Consider the following 7,351-nt stretch of genomic DNA (forward strand, 5'->3'; position numbering starts at 1 on the left):
ACAGGTAGACCCATAGTACGGAATGACAACAGTGGATCTGAAAAATCTTGGGTACACTGACGAACCGTTCGTCCTAGCCAATGATGTGGCACAGGTTATCTATGTGAAGGACATGTCTACCAAACCGAGAAAAAGAAAAGATAAGGAAGCGAATACATCATACGATGAGACAAAGCGCCACATAGTTCTTTCAAGAAAAAGGGACATCCTGGGAGTGGACGGCAAGACAGACATGTCTGAAGATTATGAAAAGTTTCATGAAATTCCTCCCTTCAATGTCAAGGCTGACCCAAGCATCCTGATAAACAATGAAGATTATCCATGGTTACGGCGCAATAAGCAAATGACACAAGCGAAGAAAAAGTGAAGACTTTCTCCCGCAACTATTATGATGATACCATGCCAAATTTGTAACAGACGAACATGCTACCATTGTCCGTTTTGTACATGCACATGCTATGTGGGTGAAATTATGATACCATCCCAACTTTCAACTTTTTCAGAGTTCATTTGAAATGCTTTCATGTCTTATGGTTCGAAACTTTGATACTTCGAAAGTAATTGTCCATTTTGTACACGAAGTGCATCAAGTTTTTGTCGTAACCCTCTCTACTTTTTGGAACATGCTATGTGGGTGAAATGATGATACCATGCCAACTTTCAACCTTTTCAGAGTTCATTTTGAAATGCTTTCCAATTTCAGAGTCATTTAGCTCAAAGAATGAATTAATAACAAATAGAATGAACTACAAAACTTTTACGAAAATAAAAACAATCAATCAATCAAAACTATAATATTCTTCAATAGCAAAAACAATATAATTTTTGTGTCCTATAATCAAACTATAAGTATTTAATTGTATGTATAAATAAAAAATAAATAGCAAAGAAGAAAAAAATTATATTTTTATAGTAAAGTTATTCATAAACTAGTGATTCACACAAATTTCTAAAAATTCAAATTTAAACTATTCAAAATTTAAAACTAATGGCACTAACAGAAAGTTTATAATTTTTGTGACCTAAAATCAAAAAGAAATCACTAAAAAACTATAAGTATTTAGTTGTAAGTATAAATAAAAAATAAACAGAAAAAAATGCCTCCTACTGGGCCTCCACGGCCTGAATACGACTAGAAACCCTACATGGGCCAGGATTCAGGCCCGCAGAAGGCCCAATAGGCCCACAGGCAGTAGCAAGTTTAGGCCCGAAAGCCTGCATTAGAGAGGAGCTCGAATGGGGAGGCACACCAGCGCTTATAAACCAGTGCCGGCGCCCTTCAGCTAGTGATGTGGGACTAAACTTTTGGGCGTGGGGCAGCACAAGGCCATTGGTCCCGGTTGGTGGCACCAACCGGGACTAAAGGGGGCATTGGTCACGGTTCGTGGCACCAACCGTGACCATTGCCCCCTTTAGTCCCGGTTGGTGCCACCAACCGGGACCAATGGCCTTCGCTTCCCGCCCTTTCGGCTGCTGAAAATTGGCCATTGGTCCCGGTTCGTCGCACCAACCGGGACTAAAGGGAGCATTAGTCCCGGGTCGTAGCACGAACCGGGACCATTGCTCTGGCTATATAAGCCAACACTTGTGAAATTTTGGCCAACCGCCTCCCATTCGCCCCGATGCCCCCAGGCCGTTCATCGTCGTCGTTGCCGCCCCGAGCCCGCCGTCGCCCCGCCCCGCCGTCGCCCCGCCCCGCCCCGTCGCCGCCCCGAGCCCGTACGTCGTCGCTCCGCGCCGTCGCCCCAAGCCCGTCGTCGCACCGCGCCCGCCGCCGTTGCCCCGCCCCGTCGCCGCCCCGAGCCCGCCGCCGTCGCCCCACCCCGTCGCCGCCCCGATCCCGTTGCCGCCCCGAGCACGTCGCCGCCCCGCCCCGTCGTCGCCCCGCACTAGTAGAAAACAGAGCTATGGTCCAGGCCGGCTCAGCCCATTAGTCCCGGTTCAGTCTAGAACCGGGACCAATGTGCGCATTGGTCCCGGTTCGTGAGCCCAGGGGGGCGGCCGGGCCACGTGGGCCATTGGTCCCGGTTCGTCTGGACCTTTTGGTCCCGGTTGGTGGGACGAACCGGGACCAATGGGCCTCGCTCCTGGCCCACCACCATTGGTCCCGGTTGGTGGCTTGAACCGGGACCAAAGGCTTCCCTTTAGTCCCGGTTCATGTCATCAACCAGGACCAATGAGGTGCCTATATATACCCCCTCGCGCAACAGCAGAGCTCAGTGCTCTGTTTTTTCTGGCCGAGGGGGAGAGGGCTTTGTGGTGCTCTAGCTCACCTCCTATGCACATGAGGTGTTCGATGGAATGCCCGAGCCACACTACTTAAGCTTTCTCCTCTCGAAGCTCGACCTCCAAGCTCCATTTTCCTCGAGATTTTTCTAGATTTAGCAGTCCGTCACGCCCCGTCCCCGTCTTCACCGCCGTCGATCACCCGCGCCGATCTCATCACCGACACACCACCGTGGTGAGCCTCTTGTTCTTATCTTCTTTCTGAAAGGAAAAATATTCTTACTTGTATGTTTAGATAGCTACTTGTATCATTTTCTTACATTTATGATTGCATCTTATATAGTGCGATGGTTTTGGTATCCGCCCCCTTCGGCCCTCGTCCTGTCTATGATTCGGATTTGGTATGTATATTATCTTTATAACTATTGGTTCATTTATTGTTTATGAAAATTATGCCGAACAACGTGACATAGATTTTATTTATCTAGGATGTATGTGAATCGGAAATGCCAACCGACCCTATTGTCGAGAGGTTAAATTTAGTTGAAGAAGAAAACAATTTGTTGAAGCAAAAAATAAAAAAAATTGAGGAGGAGAATATGATATTGGAGTTGCATGTTGCGGATGTCGTCGATGATCACAAGATCAAGATGGATGCAATGCGCTTGAAGATTAGAAAGATTAGAAAATATGCCATTCATACCGAGGCTTGGTATCATTATGCCGTTGGATCAATTGTTACCTTGGTTGCGATTATGATCGCATTTGTTTTCGCATTGAAATGCTTTACATAGTTTCAATGTATGGTTTAATTAATTAGATGCTCTGGAGATCTATATGTTGTTAGATGAGAACTATGTATGCACTTTGGTTTTAATGTGATGATGAACTTCTATTAATTTGGACACTTAATTATATATAATGCACGCAGATGAACCGGCAATGGATGTACGGTGACAGATACACCCACGAGTACATTAAGGGCGTGCATGAGTTTCTCGATGCGGCTGAGGCAAACAAGCAGAATGGTTTTATGTGTTGTCCATGCACTGAATGTGGGAATACGAGGTCTTACTCTAACCGGAAAATCCTTCACTCCCACCTGCTTTACAAGGGTTTCATGCCACACTATAATGTTTGGACGAGGCATGGAGAAATAGGGGTTATGATGGAAGACGACGAAGAAGAAGAGTACGATGACAACTATGTGCCCCCTGAATACGGTGATGCTGCAATGGATGGAGCTGGTGAAGATCAAGAGGAACCAGACGATGTGCCCAATGATGCTACCACGGGTGAAGCTGCTGAAGATCAAGAGGAACCAGACGATGTGCCCGATGATGATGATCTCCGCCGGGTCATTGTCGATGCAAGGACGAAATGCATTAGTCAAAAGGAGAAGCTGAAGTTCGATCGCATGTTAGAGGATCACAAAAAAGGGGTTATACCCCAATTGCGAAGATGGCAACACAAAGCTCGGTACCGTACTGGAATTGCTGCAGTGGAAGGCAGAGAATGCTGTGGCTGACAAAGGATTTGAGAAGCTACTGAAAATATTGAAGAAGAAGCTTCCAAAGGATAACGAATTGCCCGACAGTACATACGCAGCAAAGAAGGTCGTATGCCCTCTAGGATTGGAGGTGGAGAAGATACATGCATGCCCTAATGACTGCATCCTCTACCGCGGTGCATACAAGGATCTGAACGCCTGCCCGGTATGCGGTGCGTTCCGGTATAAGATCAGACGAGATGACCCTGGTGATGTTGACGGCGAGCCCCTCAGGAAGAGGGTTCCTGCGAAGGTGATGTGGTATGCTCCTATAATACCATGGTTGAAACGTCTGTTCAGAAACGAAGAGCATGCCAAGTTGATGCGATGGCACAGTGAGAACCGAAAGAAAGATGGGAAGTTGAGAGCACCCGCTGACAGATCGCAGTGGAGAAAAATCGAGAGAAAGTACTGGGATGAGTTTGCAAAGGACCCAAGGAATGTATGGTTTGCTTTAAGCGCGGATGGCATTAATCCTTTCGGGGAGCAGAGCATCAATCACAGCACCTGGCCCGTGACTCTATGTATGTATAACCTTCCTCCTTGGATGTGCATGAAACGGAAGTTCATTATGATGCCAGTTCTCATCCAAGGCCCTAAGCAACCCGGCAATGAAATTGATGTGTACCTAAGGCCATTCGTTGAAGAACTTTTACAGCTGTGGAATGGAAATGGTGTACGTACATGGGATGAGCACAGACAGGAGGAATTTAACCTTAAGGCGTTGCTGTTCGTGACCATCAACGATTGGCCCGCTCTCAGTAACCTTTCAGGACAGACAAACAAAGGATACCACGCATGCACGCACTGTTTAGATGACACTGAAAGTATATACCTGGACAAATGCAGGAAGAATGTGTACCTGGGCCATCGTCGATTTCTTCCGACCAACCATCAATGTCGAAAGAAAGGCAAGCATTTCAAAGGCGAGGCAGATCACCGGAAGAAGCCCGCCATGCGCACCGGTGATCACGTGCTTGCTATGGTCAATGATTTACACTACGTAATCTTTGGAAAGGGTCCCGGTGGACTAGCTGTTCCGAATGACACTGAGGGACACGCACCCATGTGGAAGAAGAAATCTTTATTTTGGGACCTACCCTACTAGAAAGACCTAGAGGTCCGCTCCTCAATCGACGTGATGCACGTGACGAAGAACCTTTGCGTGAACCTGCTAGGCTTCTTGGGCGTGTATGGGAAGACAAAAGATACACCCGAGGCACGAGAGGACCTGCAACGTTTGCACGAAAAAGACGGCATGCCTTCCAAGCAGTATAAAGGTCCTGCCAGCTACGCTCTTATGAAAGAAGAGAAAGAAATCTTCTTTGAATGCCTGCTCAGTATGAAGGTCATGACTGGCTTCTCGTCGAATATAAAGGGAATAATAAATATTCCAGAGAAAAAGTTTCAGAACCTAAAGTCTCATGACTGCCACGTGATTATGACGCAACTGCTTCCGGTTGCATTGAGGGGGCTTCTACCGGAAAACGTCCGATTAGCCATTGTGAAGCTATGTGCATTCCTCAATGCAATCTCTCAGAAGGTGATCGATCCAGAAATCGTACCAAGGCTAAGGAGTGATGTGGCGCAATGTCTTGTCAGTTTCGAGCTGGTGTTCCCACCATCCTTCTTCAATATCATGACGCACGTCCTAGTTCATCTAGTCGACGAGATTGTCATCCTGGGGCCCGTATTTCTACACAATATGTTCCCCTTTGAGAGGTTCATGGGAGTCCTAAAGAAATATGTCCGTAACCGCTCTAGGCCAGAAGGAAGCATCTCCATGGGCCATCAAACAGAGGATGTTATCGGGTTTTGTGTTGACTTCATTCCTGGCCTTAACAAGATAGGTCTGAAGGAAATATGCCCTAGAGGCAATAATAAAGTTATTATTTATTTCCTTATAATCATGATAAATGTTTATTATTCATGCTAGAATTGTATTAACCGGAAACATAATACATGTGTGAATACATAGACAAACAAAGTGTCACTAGTATGCCTCTACTTGACTAGCTCGTTAATCAAAGATGGTTATGTTTCCTAACCATGAACAATGAGTTGTTATTTGATTAACGAGGTCACATCATTAGTTGAATGATCTGATTGACATGACCCATTCCATTAGCTTAGCACCCGATCGTTTAGTATGTTGCTATTGCTTTCTTCATGACTTATACATGTTCCTATAACTATGAGATTATGCAACTCCCGTTTACCGGAGGAACACTTTGGGTACTACCAAATGTCACAACGTAACTGGGTGATTATAAAGGAGTACTACAGGTGTCTCCAATGGTACATGTTGGGTTGGCGTATTTCGAGATTAGGTTTTGTCACTCCGATTGTTGGAGAGGTATCTCTGGGCCCTCTCGATAATGCACATCACATAAGCCTTGCAAGCATTACAACTAATATGTTAGTTGTGAGATGATGTATTACGGAACGAGTAAAGAGACTTGCCGGTAACGAGATTGAACTAGGTATTGGATACCAACGATCGAATCTCGGGCAAGTAACATACCGATGACAAAGGGAACAACGTATGTTGTTATGCGGTCTGACCGATAAAGATCTTCGTAGAATATGTAGGAGCCGATATGGGCATCCAGGTCCCGCTATTGGTTATTGACCAGAGACATGTCTCGGTCATGTCTACATTGTTCTCGAACCCGTAGGGTCCGCACGCTTAAGGTTACGATGACAGTTATATTATGAGTTTATGCATTTTGATGTACCGAAGGTTGTTCGGAGTCCCGGATGTGATCACGGACATGACGAGGAGTCTCGAAATGGTAGAGACGTAAAGATTGATATATTGGAAGCCTATGTTTGGATATCGGAAGTGTTCCGGGTGAAATCGGGATTTTACCGGAGTACCGGGAAGGTTACCGGAACCCCCCGGGAGCTAAATGGGCCATGATGGGCCTTAGTGGAAAAGAGAAGAGGCAGCCCTACATGGGTTGTGCGCCTCCCCCTTCCCCTAGTCCTATTAGGACTAGGAGAGGTGGCCGGCCCCCTCTCTCTCTTTTCCCCCTCCGCGAATCCTATTCCAACTAGGATTGGGGGGGGGATCCTAGTCCCAGAGGGAGTAGGACTCTCCTGGCGCACCCCTTGTGGCCGGCCAGCCTCCCCCCTTTTGGTCCTTTATATACTGAGGTAGAGGCACCCTAGAACACACAAGTTGATCCACGTGATCTATTCCTTAGCTGTGTGCGGTGCCCCCAGCCACCATATTCCTCGATAATACTGTAGCGGAGTTTAGGCGAAGCCCTGCTGCTGTAGTACATCAAGATCGTCACCACGCCATCGTGCTGACGGAACTCTTCCCCGACACTTTGCTGGATCGGAGTCCGGGGATCGTCATCGAGCTGAACGTGTTCTCGAACTCGGAGGTGCCGTAGTTTCGGTGCTTGATCGGTTGGATCGTGAAGACGTACGACTACTTCCTCTATGTCGTGTCAGCGCTTCCGCAGTCGGTCTGTGTTGGGTACATAGACAACACTCTCCCCTCTCGTGGCTATGCATCACATGATCTTGCGTGTGCGTAGGAAATTTTTTGAAATTACTAAGAAA

The sequence above is a fragment of the Triticum aestivum genome, chromosome 2A, assembly GCF_018294505.1.
Source record: "Triticum aestivum cultivar Chinese Spring chromosome 2A, IWGSC CS RefSeq v2.1, whole genome shotgun sequence".
Classification (NCBI taxonomy): Eukaryota; Viridiplantae; Streptophyta; class Magnoliopsida; order Poales; family Poaceae; genus Triticum; species Triticum aestivum.